At 37.2% G+C, this 21977-nt stretch overlaps 1 protein-coding gene across 1 annotated transcript in view; it reads left to right on the forward strand.

The window, feature by feature from the left end:
- The window catches only part of LOC134800553 (orexin/Hypocretin receptor type 1-like), a 140334-nt gene that overhangs the window by 28630 nt on the left and 89727 nt on the right, over positions 1–21977 (forward strand). Inside the window, exon 2 of the mRNA XM_063773040.1 lies at positions 314–371. The gene's annotated coding sequence lies outside the window, so the exon portion shown is untranslated. The remainder of the gene's footprint in view (positions 1–313; positions 372–21977) is intronic.

Here is a 21977-nt window from a genome sequence, read left to right on the forward strand (position 1 = left end):
CTACGTGAAATGGTGATGATGATTGATAAAAACTATCCTGTATCCTTCTCAGGGCCTCAAATTAGTTCCGTGCTGAATTTAATCTTTAATCGGTTCAGCGGTTTAGGCGTGAAGAGGTAACAGACAAAGTTACTTTCATATTTATAACATTAATACCCAATATTAGGGATTACGGATGTTAGGGATTAAATATATTAGGGATTAGGGATTAATACGGATAGTAGGGATTACTGAATTTCAGTTTGCAACTATTTACTTAACAGTTTTAGTTTACTATCGAAATATTGTTCTATTTATATTTACGTTTCCACAGGTAAATGCAGCTGAGTGACTGCGCCATTGGGTCTGCTGGTTCGAGTTGTTCGTCCCTGGTAAGTTTTTTTATGTATGTTTTTACGATCCTTGCTTGCAAACACGTACATACACGTATATCGAAGCGAGGATACAAATTCAATAAACTTACCTACTATTTAAATGTTAACTTATTTTAAATTTATCGATATAATTACCTATATGTAAATATTTACAGTGAAAGGGGTCATACGTATTCAACAAAGTTGTAGGTACAATAGGTACCTACATATTTATAAAACATTAAAACGTTCAGTAGGTAGGTATCAGAATTGTAGGTAGTTAAATCTTCTGCAATTTTTTTAGCTAGACTAAGTATAATGTTAACGGGATGAGCAAGTCAGATACGACTTGAAGTACATATACGGCCGTTGTAATATTTTACAATATCCGAAACATGAGCGTTATTATTCCTATAGCTAACAGTAGATATTCTATTCAGACAAAACTAGTTCAAGCAAGACTTAGTAATCACAGGGCGTAGATAATAACTCCTTGTTTATGCTTTATTCCAACGGAGGCCCTGCTGAATTAGGAAAACCTAACTTACCGAGCGTACCATCTGGTTCCAAGATGTCTCCATCCTGACCAGACGTCTACAACTTAACATCAGAGACAACTATCTTAAACTCGCCGTCTATGGAAGCGGAATACTTTTGGAGAATCTTGGTCCTACGGTGTAGCCAGAGCGCCCTATAAACTACTTATTTACAACCACTACTATCGCTACGAAATCTATTTCTCATTTTCTTTTCAACGGAATTTCTGCGAAACACGAGAGCTTTTAAGCGTGTGGACGGTGTTGCCTTACAGATGATATTATGTGTATTTACCTTGAAATATCGCCTGCTATGTAGTTAGCACTACCGTGTAATTAAATACATCATAATTATGAAGCAACTAGTATGCTACTTATATGAAATGTTGTTCGGCGTAGCTGCTTGAAATGTTAGTCCTTCATGCGCTCTGGAATTTAGTTATTTATTGTCAACCTGGGTTGCTTCCAAATTTCTACGTTAATGTTTCGGCAAAACTTTAGTATTTCGGTATCTAGCTATGCTAGGTATGACTGGTACCTCACCTAATTCGTACACTGAACAGTCAGATACGATTATATAGTGATTGACCTTTGATTGACTATTATTGCCAAATGTTGTTCTGGATTTTGACAAACAAAATTAAGTCCGTGCTTTATATTATCATTTGTAAATTGCTGCAAGAATACCTAAACATACCGATTATCATCAATGTTATATGTTAGACATACGACATTTAAAAAATCATCCCATCATATTCTGTTCAATTCCGATCATAGTGACTAAAAAGCCGTTTGGAAAAATATGGCTCAAATATTACAAATGTGGAGGCAGCTTTAACTTTTAACAGCAAGCTCTCAACCGAGCTCATAGCATTGCACGGAATGTGCATATTTGTCATTCAAATACGGGTTTTGCTTGCGCTTCCAAATTTGCAGTTTTACAAAGTTCTGCGGGAAAATGGTGCATTTAATTTAATTGTGTTAATCATAGAAGAAGCAAACTCGAGTCATTTCTTTATGTTAATGACATAGTTTTACAGATGTAGTGCGTAACTGTTTTCCTTTGTATTTTCTCAGAAACGTCCGTATTTGTCATGCTACTTCAATCAACCTCAGTATTTTTTGTACCAAGACTAACTGAAATAGCAAGAGACGTTCGTACGTTTCCGTGAAAATACGAAGGAAAATAATTAGGTAGGATGTCGGTACACAGGAGTTAGATATTAAAGTAAATGGTGCACGTTGCCTTTACGAGTAGAACGAGAATTCGGACAGTAGGTAATTAAATCATCAAATAAACGCAATGAATAACTTTACTTTAGCCTTCAATTTACTTACGAGTAAAATAGTCTGGCTGTTATAATATTTAAAACTTTCGCGTTTTGAACACATATTAACTCACATTTACTTATAGACGGGTCTAACGCGAAATTTATTCAATTACCTACCTTTATTTACCGACGTTTCGACACAGGTTTCACTGGTAGTGTTAGTTAGCCGCGACCACGACCAGTGAAACCTGTGTCGAAACGTCGGTAAATAAAGGTAATTGAATAAATTTCGCGTTAGACCCGTCTATAAATGTAAGTTAAGTCTGGCTGTTGTTTTAGTTAATATTATGTACTTACTATATTCTTTCGATTAGGTTCGATATTTTGTTAACAATAAAATTGGCACAAGCGAAACAGTTGTACCAGCTATATATTGGTAATTTAGTCATGGCCTGTGGCCGAGGCAGCCGGAGTATGTAAACAGGAGCCTGTTCTGGACGTGAAACCGTACACGGCCATTAACTTCGACCCACTGCGACTGCTGGCAAGCACTTAGGATTGCAAACAGCTCGCTTAAATTCGTTTTAAACTGAGAAAATAAAATTTTATAAGAGTACAGAAATGCCTGGTCTAAAAATTAGACAATGCTTGAAAACCTCAACCCGTTAGGAAAATAACTATTTACTAAGTATGACAAAATTGGTACCTATAACATATTAGAATAAATAGTCGTCTACGAGTATACCGGCATACGATGTTTAGACAATAAAATACTAGGGTTTATATAGGCGTTAGGATGAATGATCATTATGACAAATAGCATTATGGAATACAGAAATAAGACAACCATTTTTACATTTTTGTACATATTGTTAAATGTATCCTTTGTGAGTTAAATAAAATTTAGTACCACCGTTAAACAACAACGTTTGGTACCTTCATAAAACTTTACATTTTGACCTTCATTTGTCTAACCTTTAATAGTACATTATTGTCGAGGCTCGGAAGTAGCTACTTGCAGGCTGAGGATTCGTTTTAAACGGACGACCTTGGGAGTCCGTTTAATTGAATCCGAAGCCAGCAAGTAGCCTTCCAGCCGAGTCATATATAGTGCTTTTCTCAAAAATGGTGCAAGAAATATAAATATAATAGGAATATTTTACAAAAGCAACGTTCTTACGTATATATTTTCACAGAAAAAAGTAGAAACAATTGAAAAAATTAGCTTTGCCGCCTTTTTATTTTTTTTATAAAAAAATAGAAGTGTATTTTTCTGCCGAAAATACGTCAACCTATTTGAGACAGCTAAATAGTCGCGGTACTAATCATCTGTTTGGCTGTTTAATGGGCCTGTGCCTTCATTTGATATGGCCATTTCAACTTTTAAAAAGTTTGGAACTCGACAAATAATGGAATTTGTATGCAACATTGCAGTCCCAAAATCGAGACTGCAATGTTTTTGACTTTTTAATTTTTGACTGACCATAAACTACGCGCTTCGCGACCTATTTTTTAAACGGCAAAGTTGACTTTGCCGTCCATTTTTGAGAAAAATAAATTCAATCATCCTGTATCAATCTGAATGGCAAATATTTACCTACCATGTGTGTTCATTGTTCAGCATTCACAAAAATAGCTTAGTACCTACGATATTTTCAGTCACCTTTTTTAGATATTCCAATAATAGGTAAGTTTGAAAAAGAATTGTAAGCTCGACCGGCCATGTTTATCTTGTTCTTATGAAAATTGTATCACTCATGTGTACATTCAAGAGCAATAGAGCTAGCCCTGAACTTTGATTGTTTCCGATTCTAGTGAAGCTTCCGCAGGAGACTTCCGATCAACGTAGTTTGTAGCAGATCAGTGTAAGATTTTTTTGTATTTTCGAAATTACATTTTTTTATAATATACTTAATATACTAGTGGCTCTGTGAGCTGTACCTCGCGATAAGATTCATAAGCTTAATAAAATGTTACAAAAAATACTTTCTTCGTTGAGTCATTTTCATACCGTGCTTACAAACCACTTAAGTGTCCTATACACAATTGGCACTTAAGTCCTATATGCCAATTTTCACTATCTTGAATATTTTCCAAAACCCTAAACGACAGAAATTTTTTAACTACTGAACCTGCTCAAGTGCTCAGTGCTCACAAAATTTCACAAGAATCAGTTGAGAACTGCGACCAGAGCCTCTACCATCAGTTTTAACATTGACATAACGCTCACGTCTACGTAATTTACTTCTCGCTTGCACTATTGCTCGCATATGCGAGTACGAGCGAGATGCATAGAAACTATAGAAAGTAAGTTACGTAGACGTGAGCGTATATGTCAATGTCAAAACTGATGGTAGACGTACTGTAGAAGAGAACATCCGGACATACGAAATTACCTCTAGTTAGCCGGAGTTAAAACGTAAACTTTCGCTATCGCTCCGGTCAATAAATCTGTGTTGTATAGTTACCTAGCTATGTTTGCCATGATGGTATTGGAATGAATTAGACATTTTGGTGACACTGTAATTATTTTACAGTTTTGCTCGCGTAATTTTAAGTCTCAACGAGCGACTAATTTTGGCGAGACTAGGTTCGGCTGATTGGGTACCATGTCGACTTTTTTTCAATACGCATTATCAAACTTCGCAAGACCTCGAATTATATACTAGTAGGTATAGATACGAATTATAATCTAACATAAACATACTCTAAAGTCTAAAGGCTCTCTCTTTCTTCCGCCATTTATCTTTATTGGATGTATGTTTACTACAATCTTTACGACGCGTCCACATCGTCTCTCCTAACTTTTGGGGTACCTATTACCCATTCCATTAGGGAATAGATTCACTTTCAAATGTGGAAAAGAGTTCCTAGTTGTGCTTACAATTTAGGCAAATACTAACTTTAGAAACCGGCAAGTAATTGTATGCGAAAATTCCTTCATGTCAAAGTCAAATAATTCATTTGCTGTAGGTGTACAAGTACCTATACATGCAAATATACAACAAAATGGTAATCAGTAATCAGTAATCAGTGTATTTATTGCTTTCATAGGTTATACAGGTTGGTACATTGTATTGGTTCAGCTATGAAACCCTGTAGGGCACTGCAATATAACTTAAATCTAACTTAATAACTATTGCTGAAGGCTATCTCTAATACATTTTTTTTTAAATAACCATACGATCATGCATCATATTATATTCATATATATATACATCTTTTAAACAGTTACAGTTTTTTTTTTTTTTTTTAACTTGCGATATCTAAACTAAACTACTATATTAAACACTATTACTATAATTAACTATCTAAGAACTCTTGCACTGAGTAAAAACAGCTGTCTAATAAATATTTAGTTATTTTTCTGTTAAATAGAGTATCTTTTTCTTCGTCTCTAATTGTTTTTGGAAGCTTATTGTACACTTTTATACACATTGCATGTGGGCTAGAGGCGTGCATTTTTAGTTTAGATGGCGGCATAGGAATTCTATCTCTAGGGCGTAAGTTAATATTGGTAGGGTTTTTTGCTGCTGGGAAAAACTGATTATACTTTCTTAAAAATTTACATAGTTCGAATATGTACAAGGATGTCAGAGTCATAATGTTTTGCTTAGGAAAATGTGGCCTGCAACTATCTGGTTGGTTTATATTAACTAGGTATTTGGGTTCCCCTCTTCTGGCATAATATTGTTTGTCAGAAATACACTTCGCATAACATGTATCGCAGAAACACTTTTAGTAGAATGATAATTAGGCATAAATATTACTTTGCAGACTTTGGTTTAGCATAATTTTATGTACCATAATCATCCTGCAGCATACTTTCATTATGGCATAATGTTTTTCTACTTGCAGAAAAGTGGATTACGTTAAGTAAGAACTGTGTGACCCCCAAAACAAAATTGAACCTGTGCCAGATAAGAAGATTATGTTAGGTTGTAACTGCGGCCTCCTGTATAAAACGAGCGGTCTTGACACCTGCATCTACAACTCTAGTTCTGGAGCGTAGTTCCGTGTTTCGGATCCGATCAGTTCTGCGAACACCTAATATACTACGCTCCATCGCACGCTGGCAAACCTTGAGTTTCGATTTTAGAGCCTCAGTTAATGACCAAGTTTGTGCACCGTAGGTTAGGATGGGTAGGATGCACATGTCAAGGAGTTTGCGCTTAAGACACAAGGGAAGGTCGCCCTTCATTAGCGCTTTCATGGACCAGAAGCTCTTCCAGGCGTTCTCGATACGTCTATCGATTTCGATAGACCGCCTGTTCTCGAAGGATGCTATCTGGCCCAAGTAAACGTACTCGTCGACATATTGTATATCCTGCCCATCCACCACAATGCTATGTTTAGCTTGATTGGTCATCAACTGAGTTTTCGCTCTATTCATTGTAAGTCCAACCTCAAGGCTCGCTGAGGTCTTGCAGCATTTGTTGCAGATGTGATGACGTATGGGAGAAGAGGACTATTATGTCGTCAGCAAAGCGCAGGTTTGATAACCTCTTGCCACCGACTTCAATGCCCATCGTCTGCAGCGAAATTAATACTCGTTTAAAAGACTATTATGATCATCAACAGTATGTCAAAATATGGTTATGGATTTTAAAACTGTGCGAAATGATTGTATGCTAAATGATATATGGGAAAGGTAATTCTGCCAAACGACATTTCTGCCAAGTAACATTATGCAATACAAAAATATGTCAAAAATCTTTCTGCAACACATTAGTAAACCATGGTATTTACATTTATATTAAATTTACATTAAGTTTGCAGTTTCAATCTATTTATATTCGCAAAATATTCAAACCGTGTATAAGGTATTGCATTTTAATTATTTTTGAAGTGAAAACTTCTTTAGCGGCGCTGTGCACTTTTTGTGATGGGGAAAAAATGTTAAACTCGCGACGGGTAAGATTCGTAAGACGTAAGACGGGCACGTGACCTGATCGAAAAAACGTTACAATGTCATTGAGTTTTTCTTTATTGATTTAAATGCCATCTAGTAAGTTTCCCTCTAACTGGTACTAATATAACTCGAGTACTAACAGTGATGTGCTTAGGGGTTTCAAGTAATGCGACGAAATAACGCTAGATGGCGTTAACCTCATCTATACATAGTGCTGCAGACATTTTGCACTAGTCATTGAGTTTTCACTTCTGCCGGCACTCGCGGAGTGCAACCCGTTGTTTTTTTAATATTATTATCTCTAGCACATACAGCCCAAGGCAAGTCAACTCTAGAACTATCTAACTTTGCGGAAAAATGGTTAGCATAAATTCATATTTTTTGAACGATAAATTTTCAGCACGTGTATATTATATTCTAACAGAATCAATTTTCCTAGGTCAATTTCTTTCATGTTATGAGGTCAAGAAACTTAAAAACGGAAATTGGATGATTTCGCTTAAAACTTGTTCAAATTAATCATGAACATTCCAATTTAGGTATCGGATTTTTGAGCAGAGTAATTCTCCAGCTCCATTTATCTACGTCAGACTAAAAAACTGGAAAGCTAAGGAATGGGAGCCTAACTCCAGCCTAAGGTATTTTTTTCGTGTTCACTATTTTGTAAGAAAAACTTATACTTTTTCTAAAATTAAGATAGATCGTGAGCTACTCAAAAGGAGGAGTTTCGTCACCTGGCCTAGTACTGCTTGTATAGTGCGCAATAGTTAGGTAGCTTAGATAAAAACATTCGGCACAACCTTAGTATTGTATGAAGTCACATGTTTTTTCAGTAAACCCGGAGTAAATCTCCTATTCCTAACACAAATTCGCATTCAACCCGTATGTCTGCCATAAGAGACGGTGGTCTCCTCTAGTTTCGAGTCACGTGAGCCAGTGACGGTTATATCTGCCGTGGGCAGTAGGTGGTTGCCATAGAAACGGACGCTGACTCTTTAAACAGTGATCTTCGAATTCCAGTCCGACGGAATAAGCTACTACCACCCACTACACTAACTACTTTCTACATAATATGTGTAGGTAGGTACTATATAGAGCTCCTGAGTTGTAATTCGTAGACTTTGGTATATTACAGGTTTCTATAATTGATTTTAGAAGCAAGGCAATTTGAGATAACAAACGTTCTATTATATCAATAGTTTCCATGGTCTGAATAAGCTACGAGTAGGCAGAACAACTAAGTAATTGTGCACTGGATAACATTTCATCCTGTTTTCGTACATGTATACGGGCCATTTATATACATTGCTTTAATGTAGCAGCGTCAAACGGGATTATATAATAATATTGTTTGATATTGCCATTATATTCATGCAGGGATTTCACCGAAGCTTTCACGATATATTATAATACACCATTACGCAACAATGTACGTATGTGACATGACAGATACGCGTTGACAAACCACACATAAAGGGATTAACTTGACAAGTCTCTTATATTTGTGACCATTGTGTTGACGGGAATGTGAAATTGAAATGTCTACCTTCTTTCATTATACAATACAGGCTGGCCCAATAGAAAAATACGATGAAAACTTTTTTACTGAAGCATCTTGTTGATAATTTTAACAAAGGTTTGCGTTTGTGTATTATTAAAGCTGAAGGATAATATTTTAAAGATAATAGGTTTTGTTTTAGTTAAATGATTTAAAGTCATTTTGTAAAAGACTCTTAACTAAGAGAAACTTTAAGTTTCAGTTAATTCAAATTCTAAAATTAATGGTGGTAGTAGGCAATGACCTTTTATTTATGTAGACGTGTGACGTTCATAGTTGACAAAACTAAAATTTGGTAAAACTTGACATGTTGCCGTCACCCATACGACTAACTAAATATAGGTTCCGGAACCTATATTTGATGGCTCACGATCGTGCGCCTGGTACCATATCTACCTCTTTTTACTTACATCCATGGTAGTAGGTACGTTGATGTATATGCCGATTTAAAATAGACCATCACCACTATTATGTTGTAACACTTAAATGAGGTTGTGGTACAGTTTATATACATAAAAACTATTGGAGCATACTCAGTGCGGGAGCAAAGCAGACAAATTTTACGGTTCCTAAACGTCTACGGCTAAACCGAAAATAAAACGGGATTTTTTTTTCACAAATGTTGGCAAATTAAATCGTTATTAGTAGAATTCGAACCTAAGCCTATTAGCAATAAATCTTGTGGTCGCAGCTGGGCTGCGTTCACAACGCTTTCGCTTCCATCTCATTACCAGAATAAATGTGACCTGCGATTACACAATGAAAGTGAAGGGTCTAAAGGTCTAGTTATATTAAGGACGTGGTTACTGTATGATGGGAATTAAGCAGCTGAGGCTGATGTTATTATAATGATGATGCATCGGGCCTGAACCGAGATATGACCGGATGAAACATTGTGCGACGCAATATATTTCATCAATTCCTATTGATATCGGCATTCTATCTAAGAAATAGCATTCAATCAGAACCAATAATGATATACCTATATATGTTATTTTGACAACTAATGCCGATGGAATTGAGATGGTATAATAACATTATGTGTGTATACTTGTATATGCTGTATTGTGTTTGTGCACGCTAACGAACTTCTCCAATTATCTATACAGCGGATCAAGCGATTTAGTTGCGTTTTTTGAAAAGGATTTGTGACATAACCTAACGCTGTTCCACCAGGCATAACAGGTGTCCCAGCATCACACGTGTGATGCTAACTCAATTTGGGTCGTAGCGACTCAGTATCAGACGTGTGTTACTACAAATCAATATGGGTCAAATTGCTTTGCATCAATTTGTTGTATGGTGGACCTTCGACGGGTTAAAAAACTCGTTACTTACTTACTTCTCTGGCGCAGCGACTCAAAGTGTGTTTTGGCCTCCAACACGACTGCTCACCACTGATCCCGGTCCTGTGCCCTTTCTCGCCAGTTTTCAACCCGGAGCTCGCGCAGATCAGCGTCCACCACATCCGCCCATCGATACCTAGGTCGACCGCATTGTTAAACTAAAAACTTGTTAAAATTGTATAATATTTGGGTAAGCACTACTGCAGCTCGCTGTACATTATGTGACTTCCTAAATTTCAGCCACTCAATCGAATATGGGTAACCAATGCGAGGTGATAATGAAGTCATTAATTATATTGACCGCGGCCAAACTATCCCCAATATTAACATAATTATTTCCCTTGATTAGATTGCTCTCAGTTTGATTCTATTACGGACGTTTATTCCATAATGACAAAAAGAAATGTCAAGTTATTAGAGTGAACTTATCTACCTCACCAAATCGGTGCATTTCTGGTGTATACGGAATAGGTAAAAGATTGTAGTTTACTTTAAAACTTATAAGAAATAATGCTTGATTTAAGAAGGAGCATAAAGCCAAAAAAATAGAAATGGACAAAAGATATGGCGCGCCTCGCGAAACTGAGGAGTGAGGTCTTTCAAAACGAAAAAGGTCTCCAAAAATATTTTTTTGATAAAATTAATATTTTCGTAAAGTTTTTGAGTTATAGCAAAAAATCTTCTCTTCCTAGTAAAAAGACGTACAAAGCGCTGCGAAGGAACTCCCTTATGCTTGTAATGAACATGATACTTACTATAGCCCTCGTTTAGTCTGTTCTGACAAAATGGTAACTACGAAACCATTACACTGAGCATGGCCCGACATGCCATTGGCCGATTTTTATTTTTTCTATCGAGTCGACTTTAACCTTTTAAGATTTTTGGTTGAAGTCTGCCCTTGCAAATATAGTCAATCTATATTCCCATGTGAATGGTTTTATGGCATTTGCCCTTGATTTAAACGTGTATATAAATCCATTATAAAAATAACAATTTAGCGTTAGCCTAGCCCTCACTTTACTGGAACTCGTTTGGTCTAGAAAACCACTTTATAAAGTATAAAGTGGCGCTGGAAGTCGCCAGCAACATGCTGAGATGGGACCATTTCGTGACACTTTATTTTTCACTATGTTTTTTCAATGTATGTCTGTTGTCTGTGTGTTTACGAATAAAAAACTATTCTATTCTATAATTTTCAAGCCGCTCGTGTAATCGAGTCAACATAAATCGAGCCACTTCGAGCCCGCGGAGGATCTGAAATTCAATTAGGAAATATTAGGCCCTAATAGATATGAAGGTATTTCAATATACCGAGAGCCCTTCCTCTGTGGAGAGACGTGAGAATGCTGAGCGATTCACTTTTGGTGTTGCGAAACCTGGTCTTCAGGGTTTTGCTTTAATTTTTCATGAGTCGGTTATACGGCAGTTTAAATTCTGTATGACTTCTTCTACTTGTATTCATGCGCTAAATCTTCATAAATTCGCCTAAATTAACATAGGTACATATTATAGCGGAAATCTTATCAGATAATAAGCAGATCAGTATGGTGACTGTGTTGAGTGTTTCCGATGCCAGCAATCAAAACAAGTAAATATTGTCTTACACGTATACAATTCGCAAATGATTGTCAAATCATAGTTTGTTGTTACAGGCGTTAATTATTGTGTCGCTGTAACTTCAAACTCGGGTAAATCTAATCGACCCTCTCAGCAAATATCTACCCTATTACATTTTGTTAATACCAAAATCGTATAATCTGACAGATGGATTTACCCGAGTTTGAAGTTAAGCAACGAAATTATTATTTACCTTAAATAATTTCCATTTCGAAATATGAACGGAATGTTATGTTTATAACATAGCATTTATGACCGAAGCGTAGAGAAGGTCTACGTTTTGACTCGGGCATTTTGCTTTTGTATGTCCGGATGTTCTCCTCTACGGGTCGCTATTCTTAACCGATTCTCGTGAAATTTTGTAACCAAATTCTATGATTAAATAAAAAAATTATGTCAAGCCGGTTTTTGTAATTTTTTTAAAATGGCAAATAGTCGTATCGGTATCATAGGAGTGTATTCTTTTTGAGACATGTTTACAAATTAAATGGCCAATAATTCAAAAAAAATAATTCGCTGGTTTTGGAGGTATTAAGATATTTTAGTTTGTATGTCCGGATGTTCTCCTCTACAGGTCGCAATTATTAACAGATTCTCGTGAAATTTTGTAACCGAATTCTACGACTCAATATTTTTTTTTGTCGAGCCAGTTTTTGGAATTTTTTCAAAATGGAAGAGTTGTGATAGCTCGCGCTTAAACAATCAGTTGTATCGGTATCATAAGAGTGTATTCTTTTTGAGACATGTTTACAGATTAAATGGCCAAAAATTCAGAAATTTTATTTCGCTGGTTTTGGAGGTATTAAGATATTTAGTTTTTCCTTGAGAATGAGTAGCTAAATTTCGTCACCTTAAGTAAGAACCATCATAGCGTATTTTGCAAACGTTCGCTTTTTTTGTTTGCACAGAAGGTCTGGGTTCGATCTCCAGTAATTATATGCTGGGATATAACTTTTTGTATTTTGACATTGGAAATGTCTTTTCGTTCGCTCCAGTATAGGGTCCGATTTCACGAAAAAGTGCGATCCCCTTATATCTCGGAAAGTTGTGAAGATATGATATTAAAAAATAGGCTCAAAAGACGCATAATCACGAGAGCTGTAAGGTGCAAACATAATTATTCGAGAAAGTCAAAAACGAAAAAAAGTTATGGTCGAAATAGTAAAAATTAAATTCATTTTTTTCCAAATTTTTGAATTTGGTGCTCGATAATTTGGAAACGAAGAATGATATCAAAAATTTGAGAAAAACGGCTCTGGACAATTTAGTCAGCTACAATTTGAGCCTAAAACAAAGACCATCGGGTTAAGGGTTTGCCCTGTAGCCTAACCTTTAAATAGTCAAAAAGTCAGAACGACATTTTTCACATGACATTTAGGACTTCATGTTTCGCAGAGTTTGTTATCGGTGTTTGTTGTGAATTATCGGGATTATGAAGGCAGAATAACACTTGCACTGCGTGGGCTATCAAAATCGCTGCAGATTTTTCTTGGTCTAACTCTATCTATCCTGTTTGAGACGGGCGTAGATAACGCACTATTCGATAATCTATGCATTCTTGTGGTGGTGGAAATAGTTATGTGGTGGAGGTGGAGGTGGAGGTGGAGGTGGAGGTGGAGGTGGAGGTGGAGGTGGAGGTGGAGGTGGAGGTGGAGGTGGAGGTGGAGGTGGAGGTGGAGGTGGAGGTGGAGGTGGAGGTGGAGGTGGAGGTGGAGGTGGAGGTGGAGGTGGAGGTGGAGGTGGAGGTGGAGGTGGAGGTGGAGGTGGAGGTGGAGGTGGAGGTGGAGGTGGAGGTGGAGGTGGAGGTGGAGGTGGAGGTGGAGGTGGAGGTGGAGGTGGAGGTGGAGGTGGAGGTGGAGGTGGAGGTGGAGGTGGAGGTGGAGGTGGAGGTGGAGGTGGAGGTGGAGGTGGAGGTGGAGGTGGAGGTGGAGGTGGAGGTGGAGGTGGAGGTGGAGGTGGAGGTGGAGGTGGAGGTGGAGGTGGAGGTGGAGGTGGAGGTGGAGGTGGAGGTGGAGGTGGAGGTGGAGGTGGAGGTGGAGGTGGAGGTGGAGGTGGAGGTGGAGGTGGAGGTGGAGGTGGAGGTGGAGGTGGAGGTGGAGGTGGAGGTGGAGGTGGAGGTGGAGGTGGAGGTGGAGGTGGAGGTGGAGGTGGAGGTGGAGGTGGAGGTGGAGGTGGAGGTGGAGGTGGAGGTGGAGGTGGAGGTGGAGGTGGAGGTGGAGGTGGAGGTGGAGGTGGAGGTGGAGGTGGAGGTGGAGGTGGAGGTGGAGGTGGAGGTGGAGGTGGAGGTGGAGGTGGAGGTGGAGGTGGAGGTGGAGGTGGAGGTGGAGGTGGAGGTGGAGGTGGAGGTGGAGGTGGAGGTGGAGGTGGAGGTGGAGGTGGAGGTGGAGGTAGAGATATAAATTTATTAATTTCGTTTAGTAGTACCACTGTATATATATTGTATGTAAATAATTTAATTTATAATTAAAGAAATATAAATAAAAATAATTTTATTCGTGAACACAAACACAAAATAAAAACTTATACAGAGAAACATAAAAAAGAAAAAGTGCCACGAAATGGTCTCACTTCTGCATGTTGCTGGCGGCTGCTAGCAGATAGCTTATGCTGAACCCTGGCAGTACCTAGTGGAGCTCGGGTTTAATACAACATAAGCACACGCTGTTTTGGTCATCGGACTCGTCTCGATGAGCACTTAGGAGAGTAGTACCCAAGATAGAGCTGATGCTGAACCCTGGCTGTACCTAAAGGAACTCAGGTTTGTTGCAACATAGGCACACGCTGTTTTGGTCATCCGACTCGTCTTGATGAGCACTTAGGAGAGTAGTACCCAAGATAGAGCTGATGCTGAACCCTGGTTGTACCTGGCGGAACTCAGGTTTGGTGCAACATAGGCACGCGCTGTTTTGGACATCCGATTCGTCATGATGATCACATGGTAGAGCATTACCCAAGATAGCTGATGCTTAACCCTGGTAGTACCTATTGGAACTCAGGTTTGGTGTAACATAGACAAACGCTGTTATGGTCATCTCTCGTCGCGTCAAACTGCTGTCAAGAAAATTTCATATCTTGCCGCAAATGGGCCGCTGCCGATCAAGACTCGAGTGACGATAACGGCGATGTGGCTACCACTTCTCAAGTTGACTACGCATTTGCCGTGTAATAATTTTCTTGTACTTTGAACATTAATATATCCTGCTTATTAATCGAAAAATGAAATATGTACCTACCTATACTTATGCGCCACGGCGACACTTATTCAAACTTCGATACGCGTTTGGAAATTTTGCAATTTGTTTGTTCACATGCGTTATGTCCAGGATACTTGTGTTAATCTAAGAATAAAATAATTATCATTCAACGTTGTAGTTTTATTTTATAACTTTTTCCTTATCCAGACTTTCTCGTCGCTCAGCGACAATATTTTTTCGAATTCCGTAGATTCATTTCCAATGTGCTCGATAGTCGTGTGAGGCACGAAATCTGTGAATTTTTTTTACACTTTTCGTATTGTTTTTTCTTACTTATTTACTATATTATCATCGTGCCCAATAAGATATGCTCGCGATGTCTACAGCTCACAGAGCCACTAGTAAAGTATGTTCAAGAAGATTTACCAAACACTTTCTTCAAAGAATTTGGCTTAAATATTGTGCACTAGAAGCACATTCACTCATTCGTTCATAAACTACTTTTTTTTGCAATCAATGTGTCTGTAATCATTCACCTCAACCGACCTGCTTATACGCGTTATTTATGACAGTTCAGGATACAGTTTACTTGGACCAAATTTATCTTAACACCACACATGGCGACCCAGCCAGTAAGACTTTGTGCTGCACTAGCGGAGTACTTCTAGCTAGGAAAGCCGCAAGCATAGGTAATTTATTAAAGAAAAACGATTGATTTAAATCCATGATTAAAAATAAACCCACGAAGAAAATAATATAGCTAATTTTTTTTACTGGAATGTGTTTTCGTAGGTACCATTAAGTATTGTTTTCCGCGACGGATGAAGATGATTGTATTGTTGGTTCCTATTTACTTCCCGGTTTTATGGTAAAACCTAATTTTAATGAAGCATATTCTGTCAAAAACGTATACGAATAATTTCAAAAGTGGATATAAGACTGCTCAGCTACAGGTTTAATCAATCATCATATCAGCTTTTTATCGTCCACTGCAGGGCATAGGCCCCTCTTCTAGTACGCCACTTGTCCCGCCCGTCCGCTTCGTATGTTGCTCGTTGGGTGGACGACATTCGGAAAATTGCGGGTCACTTCTGGATGAGACTAGCTCAGGACCGGGACAAGTGGTTTAGTCAATATAAAAAAATATGAATTTGGACAACATAGAAAAAAAAAAGATTTACCAGGAACAAATGTTGCTGCCATTTCATCTAAACTCACTTTCCGCGGTTTGACTGCTTATACCTAATACCTAATAAATTACCTATTGAATCCTTGGAGAGTATGATAATCTAATTTCCGGTTAAAGCCTTTATGATTATTACGACCTCTGGTACATGACAGGCTAATTCGAACGTGCACCTGGCATCAAAACGATATTTGAATCATATTTTTAATTCAATTAGTTTCATTCAGCCGCTACCCTATCACTAAACAGCACATTCGCATTGTTATATTTCTGAGAGAGTCAGAGAAAGCTAATGGAATAAATATGGGTATGTAGGTAGGTACTAGGGGTCTCTATTGTTTCCCATACAGTTTGTAGTCATAATGTATTGTTTGTCCGCATTTTCTTTAGTCATAATTAGTTTTTTTTTCAGAAATGTGTAGCTTTTCAGGATTGCCATAAAACAAACCTAACCTAACCTAGCCTATCTATAGGATAACCTTATGAGAATCTTGAAAATCAGTTTCAGAATTAGGACATGATAATATGACAAACAATACATAATGACTTAAAACTTTATATCAAATAAATGGACCCCAGGTATAAGACTAAATTCTCAGTTCAGTAAATTGACACCGTATTAGAAATTATCGGTCCTAAATACTAAACTTATAAAAGGTAGCATCATAAAAATTATAAGTACGTTCCTCAAAAAAAATGGTCCATCATTTTTAACGTGAAACCCTTAAATATTTTGATCTTTGGCTGTTACATGCGTCATTGCCATGCTCGTAACATAATGGGATGATATTCAATGGGACTGATAGGATCTCTTGCCTCAGTGGCTTGTTATTCGCTTAGAGGTCCTTGAGAAACGATGTGAAATGATTCAAGTACCATTAAAATAAAATGTGAGTACTTAGATGTTTTCCTTTCTTTTCTTGACCGTGCAACCGAGCGTTAGCGAAGCTTTTCGTTTCAGCCTGTGCTAAAATTTGCTTTCGTATGTCCTGCAGATGTCCTCTTCTGCAGGTAGCATTTTTCATACGATTTACGTGATATTCTGTGAGCAGTTTCAATAATTAAATATATTTTTGCCAAAACTGATAGCAAAGTTGCATTTTATTCTCATGTGAGGCAAAGTAATCAAATGCAAATTTTGAGTATTTTTTGTTGTATAATTTTGAGTTGTTTTCATTGACTTTTAAATGATGATTTTGGATGATAAATATTTAATAACATTCATTTTGATTTGATTTTGTTTCATATTTTACATTTAATATTTGCTTCGGGTTGGTGTGGTGAAAAATTTTGGGTTTCACTCGGGGAGATTTTTTTTTAACCCTCGTGCTTTGAAACCCTCGCAACGCTCAAGACTCCATTTTTTTGGAATCTTTCGCTTGCTCGGGTATCTATATTAGCACGAGCGGTTAAACAACAACTTTGCCCCCTTGTAAAACAAATAGGTAACTATTTTTTAGCCTAAAATATCAAAGAGAAAAAGGGTTGACTTATCGATTATTACTTTGCAAATTGATTAGCTAATATGTATACCACATTTTAGATAATATCTGTGAATATAGGTAGATATAGTGTGATAATTCTTTGTAGATGGTTTCTATGTAGATAATTCTTTGTAGATAGATATCTTTTTACTAATCGGTTTATTACATTAAAGCAGAGTTTACAATGTTCAAACGAACGCTAATGGACTAGAGCATTGCTTTCACGAACCTTCTAAAAATAGATCCATTACAAGTCCTTCCCTAATGAAAACCCGATAACCTTAAGACAGGCAACGACGGAGCCCTTAAGGGCGGTAAATCATCGCCCGCTGACGTAAGAGTATCATGCAGGTGGCAGCAATTTGGAAAGTTCACCACACCCAGCGGATGCGTCGGTAAGGGGATGATAAATATGAAATGGTTATGAAGTATTTTCGCCACATTTGAGGGCTTAGCAGCGAAGGCTTGCTTTCGTGTTTTTGTGGATACAGTTACTGTTTATTTATTTAAATATGAAACAAAGGGTCATAAAAAAATATTGTTACAGTTTCTTCTCTCAATCTAGACCTAATAGTTTCCATTTTTAGGGTCCGTACCTCAAAAGGAAAAAACGGAACCCTTATAGGATCACTCGTGCGTCTGTCTGTCTGTCCGTCTGTCACAGTCTATTTTCTCGGAAACTACTGGACCAATTAAGTTGAAATTCGGTACACATATGTAAATTAGTGACCAAAAGATGGATATGTTTTTTTTTATAATTTTAAAATACAAAGGTTCGAAGTTATTTAAGAAAATAGCCAAAGAATGACCATTCCCCCTATTTTATCTCCAAAACTACTGGGTCTAAAATGTTGAAAAAAATACACAAAATAGTTCTTAACCTGTAGATAACAGGAAAACCTATAAGAAATGTGTAGTCAAGCGTGAGTCGGACTTATGTACGGAACCCTAGAAACGCGAGTCTGACTCGCACTTGGCAGGTTTTTTATTAAACATATATTTATATACAAGCACGAAAAAGTACCCTAAATATCTTGGCTTAGGTTCAGCTGATTAGTAATAAGAGGTTACACTGAATTTGCGAAATCAATTATAAGTACATAAAATTCAATGAAAGGCATGTTAAAAGGCTGTTATAATATAAATTGGTTTTAATTTATAGGAGTTTTATTATAATAAATATGTATTAAATTAAAATACGTATGTAAAGTGATACGTTTTAATTTTATTGCTCAAATTAAGGTCACACAAATCATGACATACCTAAAGGTAGGTAAAGTGGTCATTTCACTGATTGTAAACTCATATAACAATATGAATCAGTTTTTCATTGATTAATCAAATAAATACAAACTAACCAGAAAATATACAGTCAATGCAGATGTTTTTATTCAACTATGTAATAGAAAAATAAAAACATATTGCAGTGGCCCGTAAAAGCGGGTTCGTCGCCATTGAGGCAAATTGTGATGCGTCAGCACGAATACATTGGTCCTTTGGCGAGCGATATAAATGGGGCAACGACGGGAAACTATTAGATATAGGTTTTGTGAGGGAACATTTGGAAAATACGGTCAAAACCCGCTTTGATTTGTCTTGAGACCATTAGAGAATAGGGTAGGTAGGTAAAGTATTTGGGAGTATCTTAAGTGTATTCATTTTGATAATAACGTAGCCATTCTTAATAATTAAAGTGGTAATTAGGTATTCGTGTTGCCACCTCATTGTGCCAACATTCATAAATGTAAGTTAAGGGGCTACCCCACGCCAATGACCTTCGATCTGAATGCCTTAGTTTTCTAATGTTTTTTTGTAGATTATTATATTAACAGCAACGGCTTTAAGCAATATAGTATCCCATATTTACTTAAAAGTTCATTGTCTTTGAGATATTTGGCATCAAAGTTAAACAATTTTAGTTTAAAATTAAAAATTGTTTTTGGAGACGTCAAATATGTATATTTCGTTCATGTAAAATCCTTCACAGCAAACTGGATACGAAAAAAGTGTTTTTTTAGTCAATGTTTAAAAAATTCATAAGAAATAAGTATTATTTTCTTTCAAAATCCGGTAGACAAAACCGGAGATAAAAGATTGAAGAACCGATAACCGTTTGTCTTATAATTCTATCTGTAGTGCAAAAAAAGGAGATACGATTCAAAACTTGTCAAAAATTGATGAAAACCTCGGGTAGCCCCTTAATTAGTTCATTATGTTATACTTATCTCGTGTGAGTTATTCTATCAATTTCACCAAAACAATGCGGTAAAGGGATCCGGCAAATACCGATTTCAAACAAACCAATTATCCTTTATAATTAACATACATACATACATATAATCACGCCTATTTCCCGGAGGGGTAGGCAGAGACCACGGATTTCCACTTGCTACGATCCTGACATATTTCTTTCGCTTCTTTCACTTAATTAACAATGACAACTAAATTGGAAAGGTTCGGTTTATAATTACGTGTGTTACTGAATACCAGTCCCATTCCCGTAATTGACCAGAGAACCACCAAGCGTAACATGCCTAAAGGTCGTATTAACCCTTCTCCAGATCGATGTCGCCTGGACTTCACTTGACTAAATGTTAAGTATCTAGATCGTTTTTTGAAGTGAAAACGTCTTTAGCGGCGCTGTGCACTTTTTGTGATGGGGAAAAAATGTTAAACTCGCGACAGCGTAAGACGTAAGACGCTTCGTAACGGACACGTGACCTGATCGAAAAACTGTTACAATGTCATTGAGTTTTTACTTCAGCCGGCACTCCCGGAGTGCAACCCGTTGTTTTTTTTAACGAGTTGTATTGTTGCCGATTTAAAAATAAATACGATTTGGAATTAGAGAGGCTCTGGACTCTGGACAAACAAGAAACGTGATATTTTAGACATTTTTGTTATTTCCTCAGTACCTACAGTAAAACATAAATATATGAACATCCGATTTAGTTGAGATTATGTTTAGCCGTTAATTTATAATTGTATAACTTTGCTGACTTGTAAACTAAAGACTTAGTTATCCCTGCTATTTGTAAACTTCAGCATTTAAGACCCTTCGGAAATAAGTCCGCACCTAATCTAATAAAGTTTAAACGAGCAAGAAGTACGACATAAATAAAAGAGGACTGGAAACGTGACGTGATAAAAGCCTGATGCATCCACGACAATAACTCACGTGGAGACCATATATAAAATATTCTGTGAATATGGATCTCTTAAACATACCAAGTGATAGCGCAAATTGCAAACTTTACCGACTCGTAACTGACAAATAAATACAATATCTGCGGAGCGTAATGAAATATCTGCGGAGTAATACTATGCGGAGTATTCGAAGAAATAGGTGAATAGAGTTTAGGATTAAGGGTCCGGAAAACCTGTTTTAGTCTGCTTTTAACCCGCTTCTTGAAGAACCCTATGTCGTAGCGCAAAGGACATATGTATCTTACGCGGTAACTCATTCCACATTCTGCACGCTCTGTAGTTAAAAACTATGAACTGCTTATTTCTTATCACTTCAGTTAAGACAGTGCCTAAAGTAGCATACATGGCATCAGTCTTCATCTGATTGCATCTACGCATTAGGGTGCATGCACCATAATAGATTAGGTTAATTATAGCGCAGTTCAGTCCTCACACGTCATATTTTCTACTGTGATTCAGTTTGACTGCGTTATTCAAATACCAAAATAGCAAACATTGTCGGGCCTACGACGTGTGAGCTTGTAAAATGCAATTACTGTGCTCTCGGGCCCCGCTTAGCTTCATTACGCTCCGTAGAGAGCTTTCATTGTTCCGCAGCCGGGTTTGAATGATGTGTGACTTGATGGAAGCGACGCCATTTTGGGGATACGCATATTAGAAACACGCGGCAGTTGCTTTGATAAGCCGGATGAGCAATTAAATTAATGACGAGTAATATTAATGGAGTTTCTATTGTACAGTATATAGAAAATTGGCGTTTGCTTAAGTTTGTCATACCCAATGAATTAGAATAACTATAAAAGTCTGACTAGAGCTCAATAACGACTCCACTTATATTGTACCGAGAGCAACTCAACTGTACTGCACGTGCACGCAGCGTCAAATATTTTAGGGAAATTGTGTATTAGGTAGTATTCATAGCTGCGGGCGGGATATATTCATGACCAATTGACTAAGCAAGAAAACCTCAAACGATTATTGTTAATGATTTTAATAAGTAAAATTGGATTTTGCCATATCTACGAAATGAAAACTTCTTGTTCTTTCCATGAATTTCATCCCAAATTTTACTAAATTTCAATTTACCACTTTTCACATTTCTAAATCAGCCTCTAATTCGAGAGAAATGAGCACAAATACAAAAATCATAGCACATGATCATTAAATTTGAGACCTCGACCACTTTGACTACAACGCGACGACTAAGAACAGAACTACTCCTATTTACCTTGATATTACCTACTTTTCTGCATATTCATTTCAAAACACTTTGTGTTATTAACTAAGGAAACGTGACCATCTAGTAACCCCCC

This window comes from Cydia splendana, chromosome 20 (assembly GCF_910591565.1).
Source record: "Cydia splendana chromosome 20, ilCydSple1.2, whole genome shotgun sequence".
Classification (NCBI taxonomy): Eukaryota; Metazoa; Arthropoda; class Insecta; order Lepidoptera; family Tortricidae; genus Cydia; species Cydia splendana.